Source organism: Numida meleagris, chromosome 1 (genome assembly GCF_002078875.1).
Source record: "Numida meleagris isolate 19003 breed g44 Domestic line chromosome 1, NumMel1.0, whole genome shotgun sequence".
Taxonomy (NCBI): domain Eukaryota; kingdom Metazoa; phylum Chordata; class Aves; order Galliformes; family Numididae; genus Numida; species Numida meleagris.
The window spans coordinates 108,970,082-108,987,159 of NC_034409.1; the positions used below are offsets into that span (position 1 = coordinate 108,970,082).

General features: G+C 36.8%; 1 protein-coding gene across 9 annotated transcripts in view; it reads right to left on the minus strand.

Moving 5' to 3' along the window:
• KDM6A (lysine demethylase 6A) overlaps nt 1-17,078 on the minus strand; it is a 116,359-nt gene that overhangs the window by 88,852 nt on the left and 10,429 nt on the right. For all 9 annotated transcript variants that reach the window (XM_021407244.1, XM_021407238.1, XM_021407223.1 and 6 more), the window contains exon 2: nt 14,542-14,591. The gene's annotated coding sequence lies outside the window, so the exon portion shown is untranslated. The remainder of the gene's footprint in view (nt 1-14,541; nt 14,592-17,078) is intronic.

Consider the following 17,078-nt stretch of genomic DNA (forward strand, 5'->3'; position numbering starts at 1 on the left):
ATTCAGCTCCGTTGCAGTTACTGCCCAGCACAGCATGAGGTAAGATTCAAGACAACAGTAAACAGCTTTGCCACTTAGTTTTTGTGGCTGTTTTCCTTTGTTGTTTTTACAGTGGTCTCCTAGTGTGTGTTTGTATCACTTTGTAGTCGCTCCTGCCTTGTTAAATTCAGCTTGCCCACTCCCATTTTATGTGGAGTGCCACAGGTAGAGTACCTGTATAATTAATGATTTTAAGGCTTTTCTCCTTGCGATTCATGATAGTGATTCTCCAGTAGTGAGAAAGTGACAGGGAAATAATGGTGCTCCTTGTAAACTCAGTGGGACTCCTACCTTTGCTGGAAAAGGATGGAAAAATTGGCAAATCAAGAACATAGAATTCCATACTCGCTTGTTCTATTTCACAAAACGTTTTGAAGATGATAACTATAAATAGTGATGACCTGTATTCCATATAAAAGTGAATAAAACATTTTAAGAAAACTGTCCAAATGCCATCTTCCAAAAAAAAAAAAAAGTTGCAATAATACATGAAAAAGGAAGATCGACTGGCAGCTGAACTTACTGATTCATGAAATTGTAGTTTCATTATCCGTGAGTGAAGTGTTTAATCTGTCATACTTCTTATATATGAAGTATGTATGGAGCAGTTTTCTAATTGATGTAGACTGCATATAGAGATGCTAAAGAATGGCCAAAAAAGACAGGAATCTTTGAACTACCCTGCGTTTACTTAAAATACTTGTTAGACTGCTTTTACATAAGTACTGTTATAACTTTGCAATTGAGTTTACTATACAACGAGTAACTCCTGATGATTTAAAATTTGTTAAAGGCTCATTTTGATGCAAGACAATAGGAGCTTATTGAATTTTTAAAAACCCTCTGTGGTTGCCCTGCATGTGAATTAAGGAAGATGCATTTGCTAGTGCTCTTCTACAGGTAGTACTGGATTTTTTTGGCAATACTTATTCTGAACAGATAAAAATCTTACAGTCAAAATGAAAATTCCTTTGTAGTTATTTACTAAGATATTAAACTAACGAATCTGTTACAAATGCCAGAATGTATTTATCACAGGAATAATGACTTTTACATATTGTTTTCATACTGCTGAGTTGCAGGCATGTGACCTCTAACAATTTTAGACTGTTGGGATAATTGCTCAAGAAATAGAGTCTTAGAAAGTATGATTTATCCAGCTGTACTTTAGAAATCCTTTATAAGTCAAATCATTTACAAGGTATTAGAAAATTTCTTGAAGACCTTGAATAAACCAAAGTTAATACCATACATTTGTAATGTACCACTTGGAGGGATTTTAGTCTTTTTGCAGATGCTGGGAATGTGGAGAATACTCTGATAGGTAGCTCTCTTTTTCACGTTTGCACAAATCTCATTTGAACCTTCCCAGCTTCCTCCCAGATACTGGGATGAAGTGCTCAAGCTCTTTTCAACAGCATCCAGCAATAGAACAAGGGGTAACAGGCACAAATTGGAATATAGGAAGTTCCATAAAATCATCAAAATTAACTTCTTTTTCAGGGTGACAGAGCACTGGAACAGGCTGCCCAGAGAGGTTCTGGAGTCTCCCTCTCTGGACAATTTCCTGTGTAACCCACTGTAGGGAACTTGCCTCAGCAGGGGGCACAGAGTAGATGATCTCTGAAGGTCCTTTCCAACCCCTACAATTCTGAATCCTGTGAGCCCGTCAGCTCCCAAAGGCCTATAGCTATTTATGCATAAGAGCCTGAGTGGAATATTTTATACAGTCTGTGTTCTCCATGGAACTGTTACTACATACTGAGTAGCGTCAGGATCAACTATTAGGGACAATAGTGTCAAAACTTCATCTTTTTTTTTTTCCAGTACAGAAATAAATGAATTCACATACTTAAACATAAAAGAACTGTTCTTTTGCTTTAAGCAGGTGGCTGACAGACCCTGTGACTACAGAACATAACCTAAACTGCAAAATCTTCTGCTCCTAGTTAGGTTTTCTAAAAAGCAGTGACTCCATGCCCACACATGTTTTCTGCAGAGCCAAGTGATGTATGCAGCCCAGACTGCAAGTTCCACTAGGACTTGAGCAGCAAGGGAAGTGGTCCTTAGAATCCAGCTAGAAGGAACTTTAATATGTCATCAAAGACTTTGATTCCTGGCAGTAGCATACAAATGGAAAGTAGTGACTAGTCTTATAAACGTGCTGATCTTCATCTTTTTCCATACTCTTCCTTCAGACTTCTGCTAACCAACTGCATGGGACTTTGTTGCTCCTGTTATGCTTTTTATTTATATATTTATTTCATAGTATGGGAGGATATAGCCTTAAGTTCTGTTTAAATATTGTTGAGCTTTTAATAAACATAATATTACTTTAACTACATTTGGCCTTGCCCATTATAGTCATAGAGAAGAAATTACGTCTTTACCTATGTATATCTAGGGTTAAAGACCTGCATGGAAAATGCTAACAGGCCACCTGCAATACTACTACTTGTTTTTCAACCAAAACAAAGAAGTACTAATCAACAGAATTTGATTTCTCTGACATTTCATTTCTCTCAGTGTAAATCCTTTATTTAGGATTTCACTCTCTTTTTCCAAAAATTCACTGTAACTTCGATACACATTTTTGTTGTACCAGCATTGGCTCAAAGAGTTACACATTTCAGTTGCATTCCACTTTTTCACTTGCACATTTGCAGTTGTCTGGGGGGAGCTACACAGTGAACTTGACTGGGAAACAGATCCGGTTAAAAATAATCTTGTTTTATCTAGATATTAATAACTTGAATCAATTCTGGCAGCCACTGACTGCAGTACTCTACAAATGGTAGCACTGGCAAAGATGTGAGAAGTAGTGCTAGACAGGGACTGTTTCTAAATCAGCAGGGCTACAAAACTATGACAAAAGCATCCTTTACATTTTCAAGTTGAAAGGTCCCAACTCAGTGTTGGCCATAGGCTGCTTTGACTCTTTAGTTTCTTCTTCTAGATGAGAATGCCGATGTTCGCTTGTAAACATAACCTGCGTATTTTTATATACACAAATGGGTCTCAACTGCTGGTGACAGATTAAGTCTGTTACTGGTGAAAATATCTTTACACAGATACAGTAGCTGTACATTTCTAGATTCAGTTTAAGGTGGCCAAGTTTTCTGTCTAAATATGAGTATGTTCACAAAGATGGTACACAGAATAGGTTTATTTTTTGGAACTCATGTTCATAGATAAGGTGTTACTGTGGTGATCTAATTTGATGTTTTTACGCCAGAAGCCTTGGCTACATGTGTGAAGATGGAAGAAAAAAGATTTACTGTGAATTTGGCCTGGAGAGCAGAGCACAGGCAGTGCTGCACATGTATTTCCATGCACAGCTACAGAGAAATTGTAAACCAGTTATTTGAGTTAATAGAGGCATTTAGTGAGAGGTGGGTTATTTCCTTCTTGATTGCTTAGGGAAAACAAGACTGAAAAGTCTAACATGTTTACTTAGAGAACATGTTCAGTAAAACAAAGACCATCCCAGCCTACCGAACTGCTTCACTCTCCCTTGTCCACTTGAACCCTTTCCGTTAGAGAATTCTGCTGTCTATGTGACATGCATGGGGTGGGTGGAATAAAGTAGAAAGTCATACTTTTTTTTTTAAAATTTTCATTGAAATGAAGTGGGAATTACTATACCAATAATTTAATACAATTTAGTTTTATGAGTTTATGAGTATTTTGTGTAACTCAATTTCATTCAGACTCTTGCACATGGCAAATCATGCTTTCTAAATGCAATGTCTAACAAAGTGACCCAGGAGCAGAACTATGCTTCTGGATTTAGAGCAGTTCAGTAACTCAGTCCAGCAAATTGCTGCTCATCTCACATTTGACTGACACAGCACAGAGACAGGAAACTTTCTTCCACTTATGACAAAGTAATCCTCTGTCAACATGGAAGATCACATTCTTCCAAATAATTAGAAAACTGTCAACTACTTTCTTTCAACAGCCAGGACAGATGAGTTACTATGACAAGGAGCAAGACAATGCTGCAATACCTCAATGATTCACCGTGTTCCAGCCAAAGAGCAAAGCAAAGTCATATTCTGCACCCTGAACTGAAGACAAAAATATCTTAAGATACACACAACATCTCCTAGTTTGTATGTACATGCTGTAAGACTGGGGCGGGGGGGGGGGGGGGAGGGAAGACAAGAACTAGAATCCAAGGAAAAGATAAAAATCAATGCTTAAAGAGGTTAGTTAACAGTGAACACATAAAGATACCACATGAATTTGAATTTGCATGACTATTGCAAATACCAGAATTAGTAAAAGCACACAATATTAACATTAAAAAAGCAATCTAAAATATCAGTTGTGTTTCTTTAGACACTTTTATTTTGTATTACTTCTCCAAAGCAGCTCATGATATTCATTCTCCTTTCAAGACTAGCATCATGCATCCAGGTTTGTCTTGAACTCAGAAATGACGTTCATCATCTCTTTGCTTCAGTGTCCATTCAAAGCCTAGCTCAGAAGTATTCTCCAGCAAGAAGTATCTGAATGCTCTCTTTCTATAAAAGCAAGCGTTATAGCCATCATGATCCAAGAAAAACTCCCAAGGAAAGCTTTTAACATCCATGCACAAGAATGAGGCTCTTCAGCCTGTCCAAGAGAAGCCCTTGGGGATCCTTATAGCAGCCCTCCAGCACCACGAAGGGGCCTGCAGGAAAGCTGGGGACTTTTTAAATAAGGGCATATAGCAACAGGACAAAGGGAAATGGCTTTAAACTGGCAAAGGGTAGATTTAGACTAGATATCAGGAAGAAATTCTTTCCTGTGAGGGTGATGAGACATTGGAAAAAGGTTGCCCAGTGAGGTTGTGGATGCCCCCTCCCTGGAAGCATTGAAGGCCAGGCTGGATGGGGCTTTGAGCAACCTGGTCTAGAGGGAGGTGACCCTGCCTACAGCAGGGGGGTTGGAACCAGATGATCTTAAATGTCCCTTCCAACCCAAATAATACTAAGAAGGATAAAATTTTGGCAAGAAAAAGGCTGACATCCCACTGAAAGACATACTGTCTGAGAATAGCACAGTGGAAGCGCCTTCCAGATGAGCTTTTCTTCCTAACTTAATTGTATGTTTCAGACAGACAGGGCTCTGTTTGCCTAAATTCTGAGATCAGAAACAGAACTGAGACAGAGTTATAATGCTCCATCACAAACTAGATGGATGATTTCATTTACGTTATTATATTTTTATGGATTTCAGGGACAGAACATGATAAAGTGCGCTTACATCCTTATATAGCTCCACAGAGTAATTTTGATCTAGACAACGCTCAGCGATTGTATTTCATCAGAAAATCATCCTTGTTTTCCAAAATGGAAAGAGTATGTCACCAAATGGAAACGTAACTCAAACTCTTGTGTAGGTAGGAAGTGATGGGAAGCTTTCAAAAAAAACAAAAACAAAAACAAAAAACCAGCAGTAATATTAAGTTCTAAAAAGTTGCTGTGGAACTTACTGCTTAGAGTAACTTCATTTATTTTCAACTATTATTTTAAGACCCCCCCGCTCCCAAGAATAACCTCCCAGCCTCCAGTGATTTGTCGTTCTCTAAAGCCAAATAAAATGTCTTAGTATTTAATTGTTCTTAATGCATTTTTCTTTCCTGAATTTGTCAGCTTGCTTTTCGAAATCATTAGAACATTGAAGGTCTACAGTATTGTGCAAAACTGTTGCAATTTTCAATAAAACCAGTGAAATGAAAGCTTCCAAAAGATGCAATAAGCCAAATTTCCTGCAGATCAGTTGACAACAGAACATAGAACACCACCATCAGCACTAGTCCTCTTTAAAGAGATTCCTCTTTCTACGCAACCATTATGGATTTCCATCCCTTAAGTTATAATGAAAATAGTAATAGTGAATGACAATCAGTTTACATTCCTCATTCCAAAAATAACAATCAAGTCGATTGGATAGATGACTGAGCAACCTCCCCCAACACACACATTTTTTCTTTTAAACATTTATCAGATGCTGCTTGATTTATCTCCCCTTCTACGCTGCTTACCAGGATTGGAATATTTTTTTCCAGCCTTCTTAGTTTCATTAAAAGTTCACAAAGTTGGGAATGGGTCTTTGTCTGGTCCCAAGAACCAGAGACCAAAAGATAAATAAGTGAAATGGATGCCAATTTCACTGCCAGGGAGGGGAGAAAAAAAATTATATACAGATACATCAAATCCTCAAATCAAAACAATAACCGTATAACTCAAAAACAAAAGAAACACATTACACAGCATCTGTGTAGTTATGATATCTAATAATAACCATACTGTTATCTTTCTGATGACCCTGAGAATTCGGAAAGAAGCAGCCAGAATAATTCCTTACATGATGGGCCTACACAGAAAGAAAAAACACTAACTGTATACCTAACCAAAGAAGATTGAATGAGGAAACCAGGAACATTTCTTTTGTCTGGTATTATCAGATAAAATTTAATCAAGAAACCTTCCAGCCTAACAGAATAAATACCAGGCTAGGGAAGAAGAAAACAAGGTGGAAGTTCTTAACTGACTGCTATTTCTACCATACCTGGGATGCCAGATCTCTCATCAATCCCATTCCTTCAATGAGTGAGTTAAAAATAAAAAAGATGACACAGCATGATGAATCAATTGCACAAAATTAACTGATATTACACAGTAGCCCAGAAAAGTGGATATGGGTAACACACTAGTATTTTTCCAAGTTCTTCTGAATACGAGCAAGTTCCTGTCCACTTTGGACAACTTTTCAAGCTACCTAAAAACAGATAATCAAATTCTCTAAGTAGCTTCTTCTCAACATAAATTCAGAAATACTTCTGCTTGAAGAAATCTGAACTCTAAAGTTTTGTTTGCTTTCAGTTAGCATTTTTAGCACTTGAAACTCCAGAATGCTTACAATATCTAGACTTCCCTTCAAGGAAGAGCACAAAGAATGCAAAGACTCAGTGGTTTCAGCACTGATCACCAGAGGCACTCCATGAAGGTGAGCAGACACGAGCGACCAATTCTCGTTGAACCTTTATGCAAGTAAACACCAGACGCAGAAGTTACTCTTATTTCTTCTCTAAACATCCATCCTTGTAAGGTTGCTTCACAGGCAGCATGGTCACAATCAAACAACTCTAAAAAGCATTTTATGTGATTTGCCTTTTCTTCATATGAGAGACTTGCTAGCATTCACATTAGCTACTCACTGACTCTCTAAGAGATCCCAAGCTCTGCAGCTCCGAACCTTCCCACCCGTAAGTTTCTCCATCTATATGCACTAGATCCACTTGCACCTCAATCACTCCTCCCCTATCCCCACAAGAGAGAGAATCCGAGGTCTGTATCTCTCCAAAAAGGAAGAAAGCAAGGGGCTGAAACATTACCAAGGTAATGCTGCATCAAACACAGCAGCAGAACACCCTCATTAGATATATGCTTGAAAAAGCATTACAAAAATTAGAACTGAAATGTCAGTTCAGAAGAGAGCAAATTGAGAAACACCAAAATAGTGAAAAATAAAAAATAAAAGTTATTTGTTTCTAAATCTAAGGATTTTTTTTCTCTTAAAGAATGTTAGAATTTAAAATATTTATTTCCAAAGAAAAGAAATGCCATTCATTATTGAGACACAACATCTACTTAAAGCTTATGTTTCAACAGGAATCTATGAACTAGAAAAAGTATAGTGTGTTGTTTTTACCTTTTCTATGCAACTTAAGAGCAATCATATGGATACTTGAAGGAATTGTACCATTTTTATGCTTCTGCAAACAACGCAATACTTCTGAAAAGGCAAGCATCATAGTCATTGTCAATATAGTTAACAGTCACATAATTTTCTCGCCTACTGAAGATTTGTCCTCCATTCAAATCAGAACTGTTCTACTCAACTAAACGCGCCTCTCTCCCAGCAATCTAAAGTGATGAGTTTCTTCACTGACACACTTCAGTATGTCTCATATTTTAGCATTCTACATTCTCATCAGAGACTGGAGAAAGGAAGCGCACTATTATTCTATCAGTAGATGAAGGATGACAGGTTTTTTATGCACAAAGGAAAGTTCTGCTGTAGGAGAATTCAACATGCATGAAAAGCTTTACTGAACGCACTTCTCCATCAACCCTGATGATACTTCTGCCATGTCCATCCAGAATATTTGGACTTCTAGATACAAGATCATACATATGGGGGGGACAACTACATTTCCCGCTGAATTTCCAGAGTGAAGCGTCACCATTAAAAAATGCTATATTATTTCGAAACAGATATAATGCCTAGATGGAGGAACGGTTACTCTGAGATGCTGTCTTGTCTTCTCCCTCTCCCGACTCAAGCAAAGTTTCTCACCAGAGCACATCCATTCCCCTTATACTCAGAATGTTAATGGTAAATTACAGATTTCCTGGAGTTCTTTTTTTTTTCCTCATCAGTACATCAATTAAAAATGATGAATGGTACTGCAAAAATTCTTATTCAGTGCAAATGCAAAATATTTCATAATATTGTGTACAGCATAGTAGTACAACACAGTATAGTGTACAGCAATATGTACACTCCATGCAAAGTCTAATACTTGCTGTGACCAAAACAGGTAAATGGTTGAAATATGTTCAAGGATGGATTCCTCAATACAGTTATGGGGGCAATTTATCAGATTTACCTGGAGGTCAAAAGCAACATGTCAAAATTTATTAGTTAAATTGGTTGTCTCATTCTTTTTCAGACTTTACACCTACTCGACTCCTTTCGAGCAGAGGGAACGTGAGCGCCTGTCACTTTCATTAGATAAATCTTTTAACATGAGAGTTAATTATTAGAACCATGTACAATTTTACTTTACACAAAATTGGACGTGCTGCATTATTCGTCTACATTAAGAACAGCAGCATGGGACTATCTAAGAATTCAGTGTTCTTCCTAGCAGAGGGACAGAATTTCAGAAAGACACACCCTAAAAAAATTAAAATCAAACAAGCGAAGAAAAGCAACAACAAAACCAAAGCTGCAACTCTTAAGGTGCACTATTCTTTCAGAACTACCTGGATAAAGGTATCTTCTTTTCTAAGCTAGTGATCAGCTAGATTAAAAGCCTTGCATGTCATTTTAAAGTTTTGATCTCGGGAGACTCTTATGGGAAAACTTTTCAAGTGCATCTCCTCACATGGGATACCTATTCCATTAAAAAATGTATGTTTGTATTAAAAATAAACTTAAAAACTAAGGGCTTGAATAAAAAGTTCAGCGTCTGGATACCGTAATACTACTGCCCTTTCCAACTTTCGTTTCAGGAATCTGTCTGCTTCAGTAATTCTTACTGGGCCTGTACCACGGTACTGTTTCAATTAAACTAAGCATTTATAGCCAATTAAAAAAAATAATGGAAGTTTTGATGAATTGTGTCTAAAACCTCTACTAGATATTTTGAGGTTAGTGCAGAAAATAAAACAGTTGTGAGTCAATGAAATGGAAAATTGCTCTGTTTTATAACAGACCCTCTGAGGTGCAAAATGTTCTCTTATTTGTTGTTATCAGTGTGCCTAGTAATTGCTTTTTATCCAACTTCTTAAAAAGGGAGAAATGGACTTACAGTCTGCAAAAAGGGACAGCAAAGCATCCAAAATTAAAGCATCATTTTCCATTGTTTTCCTATTTTATAGCAGTAAGAAAACGGACAAAAAAGCCACCACATTCTGCCTATCAGAAGGGAAAACTAATAGAGAAGAAAAGAAGTTGTACAAGAATATGCAAGATGAGCAGCAGGTCAAATTTAAAAACAAGCATGCTTAGTCTTACTTCTAGCTCTTTAGAGAAAAAATGTCTTACTACTAACTGTTTTAGCCATGGAGTTACAAAATACCCTTTGTAACAATTCTACATAGGTTTAATTATAAAACAACACTGTAAAAAATTAACTGGTACTACATTACACTGCAGGGCTACATATCAAAGAAGACTGTAAAATTGCTTTCTGTAATAAGTCAACAACTCTGCCAAGACTGATGTCTGATTCTTCATCCATGACAAGCACGCATACAGAGTTACTCAAAGTCTCATTTTCCTGGGCCTTCTAAAATGAATTTAAGTTGGTTTTGTTATTTTTTGTTTTGTTGTTATTTTTGTTTTTAAATCTCTGCATGATTTTAGATTCTCCTCAAGCTGAGAAACGTGCAAGGAAATTCTGGTATTTGCAAACATGATGCCAAAATCAATAGACATGAAGAAGGCCTGAGGTAAAATCACAAATTTAGACAGGAGTTCTAATGTCCAGCAAGCACAGGCAGAGAGTACCTGATGGCCACTTTCCATTCACACACTCAGAATCACAAACACTGCATGTACAACAGTGCTGTCCTCATATTCTCACAACTTATCCACAGTACTTTGGATTTGACTAAAATACTGTCTAGAAAACTACATACTAATACCCCAACTACAGAGATGTCAGTAACAGACGGCTGATGGGAGCACTGCAGAGAAGCAGCATATAGGAGCTTCCTGCAGATAAGACTTATTGTCAGGAACATTACCTGCCCACAATCTATGTCCACATGCAGCTACCTATGCAGCTCAACCTAATATGTAAGCGCACCAAAAAGTTTTATTCATTCAAAATCGGTGTAACAACTACAGGTACACAAGTCTAACTAACAGTATGTGAACACACACCTACCTGCAAAAAGTCACATAAATGTACTTTAAACAGGATTATCAAACCAAAATGGGGGCTACACTAACAGTGCCATATCAAAGCAGAGAGGATCTCATGAAAGCAGTGGACAATCAGGCTCCTCAGCCAACTCTTCCCCAGAATCACTTTAGCAAGCACTGAAACCTTTCTCAGCCCCACATGTTGGGGGAGAAGAGAAGGAGGGAGGGGAAGATTTCCTCTGCCTCAAGGAACTATGTCAATGCAACAGATATACGTATTTTACACATACATTCACTCTTTCACACACTGAAATTGGTTAAGACAGCCCTAATAGAACCCAGATGCTACATAGAAGAGATCACTGTGATCAACTGTATTATAATACAACCACACAAGATGATTAAAATAGCTTTTTCCAGGTGCCAGATATCTCCCACCATGTTCAGATAAAATAAAAAGCATCTTACTCCTTGCTGATCTTCTAGTCCTTCCCTCCTTAGAGTATGTCAAAACTGATAACCATGGCAGACACTTAACACTTGACATCCATTTTCTCAGCAACATCAAAATCTACAAATTGGGTTTCTAGTTGTTGTCTCCCTCTCCTGAGCTGCCCTTCCTTTCTGTTCATCCTCCACAGTCCTCCTCACCTCCCCCAAAATTTCTGACACAGGAGTTTTAAAAAGAAATACGAATGAAGTACACTGCACAGAAGGCAGATTTATTTTAGCATAGACACATAAGAAGAAGAAACACTGAAAAAAGTACTTGAACTGAAGAGCTCTATTAAGTTTTCTCAGCTTTTATCCAAGTTGAGATATTTACTTTGCCAAGTTTTAAGTCAAATATTTTTTAATGGAGTTAAGACACCATAGCACCCTGTGTAGAACAAAAACTGCAGTAACTCAGAAATTTCGTAGGACATTCTGCACTGATCTGTGGCTGCCCAAGGAGATTAGTGATAAAAGCAGCCTGTTTAGGAGTATGGGACATAATGCAATGCAGCTCTGTCAAAACTACCCATACAGATAGTATTTCTTCAAAAGTAAGTGATGTTTCACCAGAAAGAATGAACATCCTTCTGGTAAATAGCAAAATACAGCTTCCTCCCAGTCTTTCACCTTTCACTTCTGCATCTATAACATGTAGATATTTAGATCTTACAACATTTAGAATTTATTTTCAAGATATTTTCTTCTTGTTTTGTTTCACAGAAATCAACAGAACTGCCTCCCACATTAGCAACAAAACAACAAACACATCAGATTTTTATAAGACAGAAATAAGATCTGGTAAAAAATTGTGACCATTAAAAACTCTATTAAAAAATACATAAAAAAGATGAATCACAGAATGAAAATATTATGATGAACAATCAATTGACAGAACAATCGCTTACCAACCTGATGCAACAGTGAAAACCCAAAGTACCAGAGACTAAAAATGCTAAGCAAGGAGGTCAACGTACACCCAAAGCAAGCAAAAAACCTCTCACAACCCTTCTAGAGGTTTTCTATTTAGAAAGCAAAGACGACACAGGACACTTATTTCAACCACAGCAATTTGCAGAGCAACTCTAAATAATTTCAGATATGCTGCACAAGTTTATAAGGCTGTTCCTGTCTGTTTTCAAACCTGTCTTATATAACAACCCTCATGTGATTCAGCAATCTCCATGAATTTCTCAGTACTTTCACACAGCTCTCATCACTGCTCACATATACCACCCTTTCTTCACACCCTTCTCTCCTCCTTTACCATTAAAAATTCCAACAGCTTAATTGATGACACCTATCCCCAAAAGAATTCAACTCAAAATTTTTAATAGAGAATCTTAAAAAAAAAATGTTGTAAACCAGGGAAATGCAATTGGAGGTCTTTATCGTTTATTTTTAAGCATTTGCACATAGCTGTTAATTATTAAGTTTATAAAACAGCGTATAATTGGGTGACCAAAAATATATTGCAAACTCAGTATTCTTCTAGACACAAGATCTTAAGGACAACAAGAAACAAGACATTTGCTCAATGCGGGTAAAGGATGGGGATGCTGGGAGGGGAAACACCTTTCCCATGCCCCAATCCAGGCAGCTTCCTGCTGCAAAGTCCAAACTAGCTTCATCATCCATTAATAAATACATCTGGTTAGTCTGATTCTTAATCAGTTCCATCAAAAAGATGCTTTAGTTGAAAAATGCTTTTGGACTTTTTCAAGCTCTTTTTCACGCAGATAGAAGTCAAGAAAATTTCAAAACTAATTATGACAAAAAAAAAGGAACGACCAAAAACCCACTATATATAACACTATATATAAGGAAGCTCAATGATATCAAGGAACTCAGCATAGTCAAACAAGAAACTGGTACCTTAGAACATCAGCACATTAACTAAACAGAAATTGGTTTCAACAATTCAAGCAGAGACCGCGCATTCTACTGCCATCCATGCCCTTGAAATAGAACTGCAAAACAGTTTTTGTATTTCTTTTACTTGCAGATATTATGAACCATACTGAAGCACTCTATGGCTCTGAAAATATAAATCATCACTTACATGCCACCCTGCACACTCTGAAAACATTGAGAAAATTTCCTAATCATCTATCGCTTCTTTCAATAGAGTAAAAAAGCAGAAGAAATAATTAAATACAAAATATTCTGAAATGTTTAACATGAGAAGAGTACAAATAATAGAATTACAATAGACATTTAATTAATAGATTTCAACACACTCATTTACCACAATCTTTAACTCTCCAAGAGCATACAAGAGGAACAGACGAATGCTAATTTTGTTGTAATTTTTAAACACGACATTTATTTCTGAAAAACAACAACCTCAGCTCCAGAATGTCCCAGTCCAAAAATGGACCTTGTTCAACTTGTACTGCAGTAGGGGGTATCACAAAACCAACTGAACAATTTCCCTAGGACCTTCACATTGTACATCTGTTCCATATGGATGGGCATGGAAAACACACTTATTTCAGCTCACTCTTTTACACTTTGTACACATTGCCTTCCACTTCCCACCCTCCCAAATGGGAGAGGATAGCACAAGACTTTTCAGAACATACTTATAGTCCTTACAAAAACATAAAGGACAAACAAAATGTTGTTTACTGAAGGCTGGTATGTCTTCTCCAGTGTGAGCCCTCTCTCCCTATTTGAAATACGTACTTAAGAACACCATTAAGGAAAACATTTAAGATCACAACTGTGTGCTATGTGTTTTCCTGCACTTGTGACTGAATTATGAGCTTCTATTACTTAACAGTACAACGCAACAATGCTACCTATTTTTTCCACAGTATCACTAAGAAATTTAAAAATTGTACTCATTTCAAGTCCTGATATCTTCACATTAACATTCAGATACCATGTTTATATTCACAGAATTTTTTTCCCATTTAATGTAAGGACATTGTCCATTCTCTTGAGATACTTCCTACCTATGAAAATAAAAAGCAACCTGAGAACATTTTTCCTAGTACAAATCCAACACCTACACAGCAGCCTTCAAGCAGTTAAGGTTATCTCAGTACTCACATGCATTCAAATATCTGTGTTGACATAAAAAAAATGAAGTAATAGATAAAAAATCTAAAATGTGGTAAGTTACCTGATCTGTCCTTTCAACAAACAGTGTGAAGATTTTTTCCACTTAGATTTATGATAAATTGCACAAATAGGTGAATATTTCCATTTAGGCACAATTAACACACCAAAAAGAAACAGCAAGTAGATACTACAAACATACTGAAATTTATCTATTTTAGAAATTCAACCATTATAACAATATATTTAAGCAAAATAAATAAATAAATTTTAAAAGCTGCATATACAGACCTTCCAGTAGTCAGATTGTAAACTGTAGTACCTCTGGTATGCAGATAATGCTGTAGGAAAGAAAAAAAACAGTATTGAATTTGTTTTGCTGCCTTTTTTTTTTTTTTAGTAAGACAAAGTCTGAAGAGTCAGAACACACAACGTTAAAATGACAAATGGTTTAATAAAAGTAACACTGCCACAATAAGTGCCCTGTTGTGTGTAATGCATTCCTTAAGATTATAATTTTGTTTTATGAGATGTCAACCAAAAATTGTATTTATTACTAATGATACAAATGTAAATCAAGCAACATTTTAAGGAAAACCTGCAACAAAAGAAATCATTTTAAATTTTGGGACTTTCTTCCTGGACAACGCTGCTGTAAGATTTACAAATTTAATCATGTAGCTTATTTACCATTCTCCCTATTGTCCTGTAATTTTTGAAGTACTGGTGTGGAGGGACATACAAAGAGAAATCATTTTCACATGTCCTTTCATCCAGTAACTTGAGAAACAAAAGCAAGTTAAAAAAAGGGTTATATGTTATTCACCTAAGAAGACCGAGACTAACCTGAAAAACAGCACTAGTACTGCTCTGTTTTGCAAAATACTAGTACTACTTAGCAATGATCTTCTCAAATCACCACTCCTGCATCTCTTTTTCTGACTAAAAATTCTTGTTGATGCAACTTGCCCTTTGGCTAACATGCATACGGCAACATCAGACTAGAATGCAAACAGGCCTTATGTTCTTCTAAGAACGTTACACTAGGCACCATCAAAAACGGATTGTTTTAAATAATGATTCACTGCAGTAACACCAAGAGGTTGATTTTTCAGCAAATCTTAAGATTTCAGAATGGTTTCTACATAGCATGCATTTTCCAAATAACAAAAGAAGACAACCTCTGCTTTGAAAAATTACCAGCACTAAGCAGATTAAGACAGCAAGAATAATATGTACTTTATGCATAGGTTCATTTCCTGCAAGTACCACGGATAAATTATGCACCAACATTTTATCATCTTTCAATGCCTGTCCTGCTCACTGATTTTCATAACTTAACAAAAGTATATAGGCTTAAGCAAAATAAGAACAAAATAGATTAAATGACAAGGCACACAGAGCTTCCTCTTCTTAAGTACACAGCTGAGGATACACCCAGACATCTTCCATCTCCTTTGATCATATTTTGCAGCCTGGTGATCTTCAATCTTTCTTTTTTACTATAGCCTTAAATACTTTTAAATTGCATTTAAAAAATTCTGCTTGTCGGTAGAAATAAACACGCTAATAAGCATGCTAATCATCAGTGGTAACTCACACACCTCTCCATTTAGAGCAGGGATAAATTCACTGCTTTATCTTTTTCAACAAAACACCCAAACATAATGCAAATATCTTTTTCTTCTGGTTTAGTGTTTGTTTTTTTTTCCCCACCAAGCTGGCTACCAAAACAATCAGACCTTTCAGACCTTTTGCCAATCTTCCTGAGTGCTGATCAGTATTGTTCCTCAAAACTACGCTTGATTTTGGTTACATACAAGAATAAGTATGACCTTTTCTTTATAACAACCTTGGAGTTTTTCTGCCAGTAACATTTCCCACCATGATGCTCCTGTGAACTTTCCACCAGGGCCCAAACACCCAAGGTGGCAGTACTTCTGCACTCCTTGCACTGGTATGGTCAATAGCAGCCCGCATCCACCTCCGCACACATCAGACTACGTGAGCTCACAGCAACACGTTCTTGCGTGCCTAACTGATACATGGTGAATCATGCTTTTGCTGTGCCTCTCACTGCTAGAACTCCCTGTAAAGCTAACTTCAGATACATTTAGATGCCCAGTATAGGAAAAACAAAAAAAAAAAAACAAAAAAAAAAAACAAAAAACAGAAAAATACTCATCAACCTTAGGTTATCAACACACAGAAGTATAAACGTTTATATGCAGCTTAGCTGAATAAAAACTTCTAACCAACTCCATGAGGCTATGCATTTCAAAACTTAAAGCCACAATTCCCTTCCCCCAATGAGTACAAATTTCAGTACATGACTACAATCTAAATCTAAGTTTGTGAATGTTGAGAGTAAGCACATTTCAGTCGCATTCTGTAACTGAGTTGTACACTATATGCTCACAGTAACCTTCCCCAAACACTCTCTCCAGATTCACTAATAACTTCACAACAGAAAGACAGAATTAGCTGCATCCAGACCAGACAGAGCACATGCCAGAGAGCAGGAGGCACAGGAGGCGCAAGGTTCCACTAAAGCCACTGCTGTAAGGCAACTTGCCTGAAGAAGTACTTCGTACCATTTAATGTGGAGGAAAGATCCTAGATTTAAAAAAAATAGTAGTAAAAATAAAGTCTTTGCTCCATGATACTCTACTAGTTGTCCTTAGAATCCTCAATGTTTGCAAATTATTTGCTTTACTACTTCTTCCACTCTTCAGTAAAATTCAGCAAATTCCCACAGTAGTATTTTTTTTTTTTAATGTTCCAGCATCATGCTACAGAAGCAGGCACATGGAAAGCGTGGCCTGCTG